The 7422-nt window shown below is 34.3% G+C and overlaps 1 pseudogene; it reads right to left on the bottom strand.

Moving 5' to 3' along the window:
• Nucleotides 1-1984: 1984 nt before the first annotated feature.
• LOC113625247 (40S ribosomal protein S4, X isoform-like) lies at nucleotides 1985-2630 on the bottom strand (annotated as a pseudogene).
• Nucleotides 2631-7422: the final 4792 nt, after the last annotated feature.

Here is a 7422-nt window from a genome sequence, read left to right on the forward strand (position 1 = left end):
TAATGACAAATGATATTGACCATTTTTTTTTCATATGCTTCTAATCTGTGTATCTTCTTTAGTGAAGTGTCTGTTCAGATATTTTGCTCATTTTGCCCATTTTTTAGATTGGGTTGTGTGTTTTCTTACTGTTGAGTTTAAGGGTTCTTTATATATTTTGGTAACAAGTCCTTGTTCAGGTATATATTTTGTTAAAATTTTTTCCTAGGTTGTGCTACTTATCTTCTCATTCTCATAACAGTGTTTTTCACAGATGTGAAATTTTAATTTAATTTAATAAATTTCATAAAATACAAATTATTAATTATTTTTATTTCATGGATGCTTATGTTGTGTTGTATGTAACAACTCATCACCAAACACAGGGACAGCTAGATTTTATCTTATGTTTTCTTCTAAAAATTATAGTTTTTACATTTATGTCTGTGATCCATTTTCAGTTAATTTTTCTATAATGTGCAAGAGCTGTGTCTGAGTTCTTTTTGTTCTTTCCTTTTATCTTTTTTTTTGACATATGGACCTGTAATAGTTCCAGCACAAGTTGATGAAAATACTACACTTTCTTCATTGAATTGCCTTTGCACCTTTGTCAAAAATGATTTAAATATCTTTGTTGGGTTTTAAGTGTCTACTGTTTTACCAATACCACTTTATTATTTTTATAATATGTCTTTAAAGTGAATAGTGTAACTTCTCCAACTTTGTTCTTCTTTTTCAATACTGTGTTTGTTATTCCAAGTCATTTGCTCTTCCATATAATTTTCAGAATCAGTGTGTTGATATCTAGAAAATAGCTTGCAGGGATTTTGATTGAAATTGCAATTTTTTTATAGATCGGGGGGAAAATTGACATCTTAATAATTGAGCCTTCCAATTCATGAACATGGAATATTTCTCTATTTATAGACAGTCCTTTATTATTGCTCTCATCAGTGTTTTGTAGTTTTCTGAAAATATATCACACCCAAGTTTTGACAGATTTATTCCTAAGTATTTCATTTTTGGCATTATTGTAAATGGTATTTTTAAAATTTTAAATTTCTTTTGTTCAATGCTTGTATACAGGAAAGCAATGGGTTTTTGTATAGTGTCCTTTATCCTGAAACTTTGCTATACCCACTTATTAACTCAATGAGTATCTTTGTAGATTCTTTGAGGTTTTCTACATGTACAATTTTGTTCTTGATGAATAAAGGCAGTTTTATTTCTTCCTTTCAAATCAGTATATATTTTTAGCCCAGGGCTTCCAGTATGATACATGAATACACATACAACTGATGATGACAATGTGATAAAGGTAATGATCTATTCCTAAAGGTGAGAACTTAAAAGTTATTATCCGTGGCAACATTGTGGATTGCTTCACAAACATATCGTTAGTGCCCTTAAGGGAAAATTGTAGTGTCCTAAGGCTATTCAACACCATAGGATAAATGATATATGTGTATCAGAGCATGAACATTGTCCAAAGTCATGTAGAAATAACAACAACAAAAAATGAATATTCCATAGAGCTGAATACAAAAATCTATATAGTTTTTAAAGATAGAACACAAGACCTAGGGATTTTGCATTTACAAGAATCTGCTTACATTCTGCCTCCAAGACCTCCTGAGAATGTTCCTTTGTGTAGCTTAGAATATTTGTATTTAACAAGATTATCTTAGGAAGTTTAAGGCTTTGAAAGCTCAATGAAATTTAGAATCAGTTTGCCATCAGAAAAAAATTAAATTCACTATATAGATGATAGATAGACAACAGGAGTTGCCAATGAGTCATTGAATATATTCATTTCTTCTCTCTCTCTCTCTCTCTCTCTCTCTCTCTCTTTATCTCTCTCTCTCTGTCATTGGCAACTGGGTCACTGAGACTGATAAAAGAGTCACTTTGAACAACAGCCAGATATTACTCTAATTGGACATACTTTAAAATATATATCATGTTGTATTGTCGTTAATTAAGTACAAAGACTCTGCCAATCATGTTACCTCAAGCTCTGCTTGGCCATCAGTCTCTTTTCTCTCTCTTTGGCAATGGTGAGGTGAATACCTTTTCCTTGGGGAAGAGAAATCCATGGTTTGTTGCCTTTGCCAATAAGAAAAACGTTGGAGAGCTGGGTAACAAAGCTGCTGCCATTGGCATCTTTGACATGAACCACATCAAAAGAACCAGGATGTCACACCAATTCTTTCCAAGTTAGCACCTCCAGTCACTTTACACAGTGTCAAACTTGATGAAATCAGTAATCTTGCCAGTCTCCAAATCAAACTGAATGATGTCATTCATCTTGCCGAGGGGATCAGGGTAGCAGATGGTGTGAACATCATGAGTCACCAGATGTGCGATTCCTTTTGTGCCCATAAAGTTCTTTCTCACGTTGTACAACTTGTACTTGGCCTATCCTCAGGTGCAATATGATGAACAGCAAAGTAAACCTTGGTGTCATAGATCAGACCAGAATTCTCTCCAGTCTTGTCAATATTGATGACATCCATAAATCCAGCAACTGTACGGTGTATCATTTCAGACCTTGTCATCAATCTTAATGGACTGCTGCATGAGATCTTCTTTAGTTCAATTCCTGTCAGCGTATACTTCGTATGCTCCTTAGGAAACTGATAAGGAGACATTCTCTGTTTGTGGGAATCAGTAAATGGATGAGGAGAAAACACACTGGTCAGTTAACAGCTTCTAGTCTACTGGAGCTGATACACGCTTCAGATGCTTGGAACTGCAAGCCACAGCTGCGGTAGGCACAAAAAGAGACGTACTTGTTTGTTTTTCGATAAAAGGACAGCTTTAGCTCTTTTTATTTGCTGGGTGATCAAATTGACTTAAAAATCTTAACAGTTTAAGTCGTTTTGAGACTAAAGCTGTAATAAAAAATACCTTGGCGATATATACTACTTTATATCTACTTTTAAAAATTGAACTCAACTGAAAGTCTAGTCAAATTATTCAAAAAAAGAGGAACTTATTGGAAAGATATGGAGAAGACTCACAGAATCAAAGGAATAGCTAAAAATCCATTGGGTCTCAAGGAGGAAAAGAACTTGGATCTCACCCAAGATCTAGGTAGCCAAAAATAATGCATCATTTCTTAAGGTCTTCAATTCTGAGAAGAATCAATTTCATCCATTTTTTTCCTTCATTCCTGAGTTGTTTAGGTAAAGATTCGAACTGTCAGTGAAGAGAGGACAATATTTATGTGTTCCTCAAATTCAACCAACTACAAATCAAAAGTATTCGGAAAAAAAATTTCAAAAATGTTCCAAAAAGCAAACTTGAATTTGCTGTGTACCAGCAATTATTTACATAGAATTTACATTGTATTAAGTATTATAAGTAATCTAGAAATGATTTAAAGGGTACGTACAGGAGGACGTGCATAGGTTATATGCAAATACTGTGCCGTTTTATATAAGGGGCTTAAGCATCTATGGGTATTGGTATCTGACAATTCCCTGCACCAAATTATGACTAATTAGATTTTATGACTGTGAAAAAATAGATTCTTTAATAAAAGGACTGAAATTATGGGGCTTCTCTGTATAGCAGTCAGTTTTCTTTTAATTAATATAAATGCACACAACGTAGGGTTGTTATGGGACTTACATGAAATAATGCATGCAAAAAGCTTAAAAGAGTTCTCAACATGTATAAAACCTGCATAACTATTAATTGCTATGACTAAGTAATCTGTGTTTAGCTGAACAGGAAGGAAGCAAATCATATTTAATTATTTCCCAAAAGATTATTAGAATTCATTTGTCTGAATAAATTTTATCTGACTAAATTTTTTTAAATTTTGCATTTTATTTAGGGTCAGTGCTTAAATTTACAGGTATCTGCTACAAGTTAAAATGTTGAAGTATCAAAGGGAACAGAGAGCTTCCCTGGTGGTGCAGTGGTTGAGAGTCCACTTGCCGATACAGGGGAATAAAAAAAGAAAACAGAGTATTATTTTGTTTTGCAAATATACCCAAGCATTATATTTCAACTTTAAAAATTGGTGTTTCCAAAGGCTCTTTTAGGCCTATCTTATTTTTTTTTCTATATATTTATCTAACTAAAATATCTAGGTAGAGATTGGTAATGTAGCTATTAAGGGAAATGTGTGTGAAAATTAAAAATAAGTCTTGTTGGCCTTTTGCCCTTTAAACTCATACAATAAGTACTGAATTTTAAAAAAGATGAAACAAAAATGAACTAAATGTATCTCAAATCAGCAACTTCAACATTTTCATGAGCAGCTTGCTAAGAAAAACTAAAAGCCAAAATTTTCTGTCAAACAGTCATAGCTAATTCCAGGTTATTTGCCTACAATCTGTGGAAATATTTAATTGCCTTTATTCTTCATCATCTAATTTCAGAGCATTGGAGAGAAAGGCGCCTGGTCTGAGTGTTGGCTTGGGTTGAATGATCCATTTTCATACCCATACAAGAAAATAGACTCCAAAGTGGCAAGCACTATTCCAAGGTGAACAGATCTAAATTCCTAATCAAATTTCCATGTCTGAGAAATATGTTTAATTTCTTTAAAAGTAAGCTTGACCTTGATGTAATTCTGCTTAAGGTGTAGGATTTGGAGTAAAAACATAATCTCAATCCTGTCTCACTTGTATGGATTTGGTAGTTTGATGATCTCAAAAACCTTGTAAGTGATCCCTAAGCATGAACTTTAAGTATTTAATTAGAGCAATGTGTGGCCATAATCCTAACCTGGAAACTCCTAATACAAAAGTATATAAACTAACCAAAATTATGATATTTATAATTTTCTATGCTTACAAGTTTCCTTGTACTAGTAAAATTAGGGTACCTCTCACATGGCATTCTACTTGAATCTGCAAATGTCTTGAGAACAGGTTTGTGTTTTGTTCATTAATCTATTACCAGCAAGCATCCAAAACCTGGAACAAAATGTTTATCCAACTCAATATTTATTTGTAATGAGATAAAGACAATAACCTTTTTCATAGCAATTCCCTCGAATGCAGAGATTGAAAGTGAAGCTCTTTATGAAAAATATGTTTATTCTTTGTTAGAAAGAAGTCAATACTACCTGACTCAGGTAGACTTGGAAATGAAGCATCTTGCTTGTCAACACTGTTTACTTCTCCACATTGTCTTTCTGCCTAAAATTAAAAGGACTATTTAGAAAATACTGAACTGTTTCTATTTATTTGTAGTAAGTTATTGATGCTATAAATCTAGTGACTTTGATACAAGCAAGAGTTCCCAAATCCTAACATGTACTTACTCTAGATTAAACAAAAACATTTTTATATCTTTTAGTAAATTCATAGTCTTTTTACACAGGGCAGAATTATAGCCTTAATGTACTTTATGAGGTGAGGTTCACCTAGAACATGATTTTAAAGTCTCTAAGGATACTGTGTTCTCTGCAAGGTCACAGTGACATGGACAAAGCAGCTTGAATGACTAATGGAGACTAATGACTAATCTATTGTGCCTCTGTACAGATTCCTTAATGCAGACTGCTGGATTTGACACTGGAACTAAAAACAAAACCAGTTTCTGATTAGATACAACTAAAATGTTTGTTTTGTGTCAGGTACAAACCATCATCCCCGATCCTCCACCTAGCTCTGCTTTCTTAGAACTAGGTGAGGCTTAGTTTTTGTGTTTATAAAGCTTACAATAAAAATTTAAGGCTTGCGTCCCAATTTTCTGGATAACTAAACAAAGAAGCCAACAGGAAATTATATACTCAAAATTATTGGAGCTCTCTGTTAACCATTTGATTATGTTCATTCTAAAGAAAATATTTTAAAAGTTAGTCTTCATTACCAATAAAATTTGCAATGGAATGATGGGTGACAATTATATTTATGTGTTCATGTTGTATGTACTAAATGAGTGAGTTCTCTCAACTTGCAATTTAAGCAAATGGTAAGAACCTCTTCATGGAGTACATCTTGGATTTTTGGGGTGGACGATTGTTTCTTGACTATCTTCCAAGCCTGATCTCTATCCCATCCTTTCACATAGGATTTCAGATATTTAAGTCTTCACATAGTATGGAGTTCTGAAATCTGGACCCCAATTTTCAGCTTGAAATTACTAAAATTTGTTATATTCTGTTTGCTTCTGTCTGATTTTACATTTCCACCCTTATACGTATACGAATGTGCAGATGTGATCAAATCATACATACTTTTTTTTTTTTTTTTTTTTTTGCGGTACGTGGGCCTCTCATTGTTGTGGCCTCTCCTGTTGTGGAGCACAGCTCCGGACGCGCAGGCTCAGCGGCCACGGCTCACGGGCCCAGCCGCTCCGCGGCATGTGAGATCTTCCCGGACCGGGGCTCGAACCCACATCCCCTGCATCGGCAGGCAGACTCTTAACCACTGCGCCACCAGGGAAGTCCCATACAGTTTTAATGAAGTATATTTTTGCTAATCTTCTTTCTTCCTCCTCCCTCTCCTCCACCATGTTAACAATCTAGAAATTAGAATTCTCTCTTTTTTCTCATGCTCAGATAATCATTTTAGTCATATATACGTGTATGCATTATGTATGTGATATACACTCATACAAATATGCATACAGATATAGGATTTTGATCACTATTTTTAATAGAATAATTTGATATACATATTTTGCATTTTTCTTTCACCACTCAATAACTTTTCACCACTCAATAACCTTTCTTTCACCACTCAATAACCTTTCCAAGTTAACTGTTACACAGTGCAATACCAAAGACAGAAGAGTAGTGAGAAGAATCTTGACTGATGGGGAAAAGTGTATTATCAATGATATTAGTAGAATTACCCGCATACAGTAATACTAAAAAGCAGAGTGTCTTCTAGTTGGGTGTATTTATTACAATGAACCTCCTAATCACTTTCACCCAGGTGAGTTGTTCCCACCACCTCTGGTCCCTCTCTACTGAGGACACTGCAGTAGGTATTGCACTAATATTGAAGAGATAGCACTAATTCTTTATCTTCAACAGCTGCAAAATACTCCAGGGTATGTATGTCTCATGATCTATTGAATTGTTTTCTTATTGAAGGGCATTCACTTTTTTCTTTCTTTTTGCCATTGTTACTTCACTACTCTATATTCCTGTGTTCCAATGCTCCAGTCCTTTTTGTCTGTCAAAAAAAGTCCCAGGTAGAATTACTTGTCCAAAATATATGTATTTTTTTAACAACTTTATTGAAGTATAACTGCTTTACAATGGTGTGTTAGTTTCTGCTTTATAACAAAGTGAATCAGCTATACATATACATATATCCCCATGTCTCCTCCCTCTTGCGTCTCCCTCCCACTCTCCCTATCCCACCCCTCTAGGTGGTCACAAAGCACCGAACTGATCTCCCTGTTCTATGTGGCTGCTTCCCACTAGCTAACTATTTTACATTTGGTAGTGTATATATGTCCATGCCA

The sequence above is a fragment of the Aethalodelphis obliquidens genome, unplaced genomic scaffold, assembly GCF_003676395.1.
Source record: "Aethalodelphis obliquidens isolate GAN/ISIS:26980383/991018 unplaced genomic scaffold, ASM367639v1 scaffold2, whole genome shotgun sequence".
In the NCBI taxonomy this organism is placed as follows: Eukaryota; Metazoa; Chordata; class Mammalia; order Artiodactyla; family Delphinidae; genus Aethalodelphis; species Aethalodelphis obliquidens.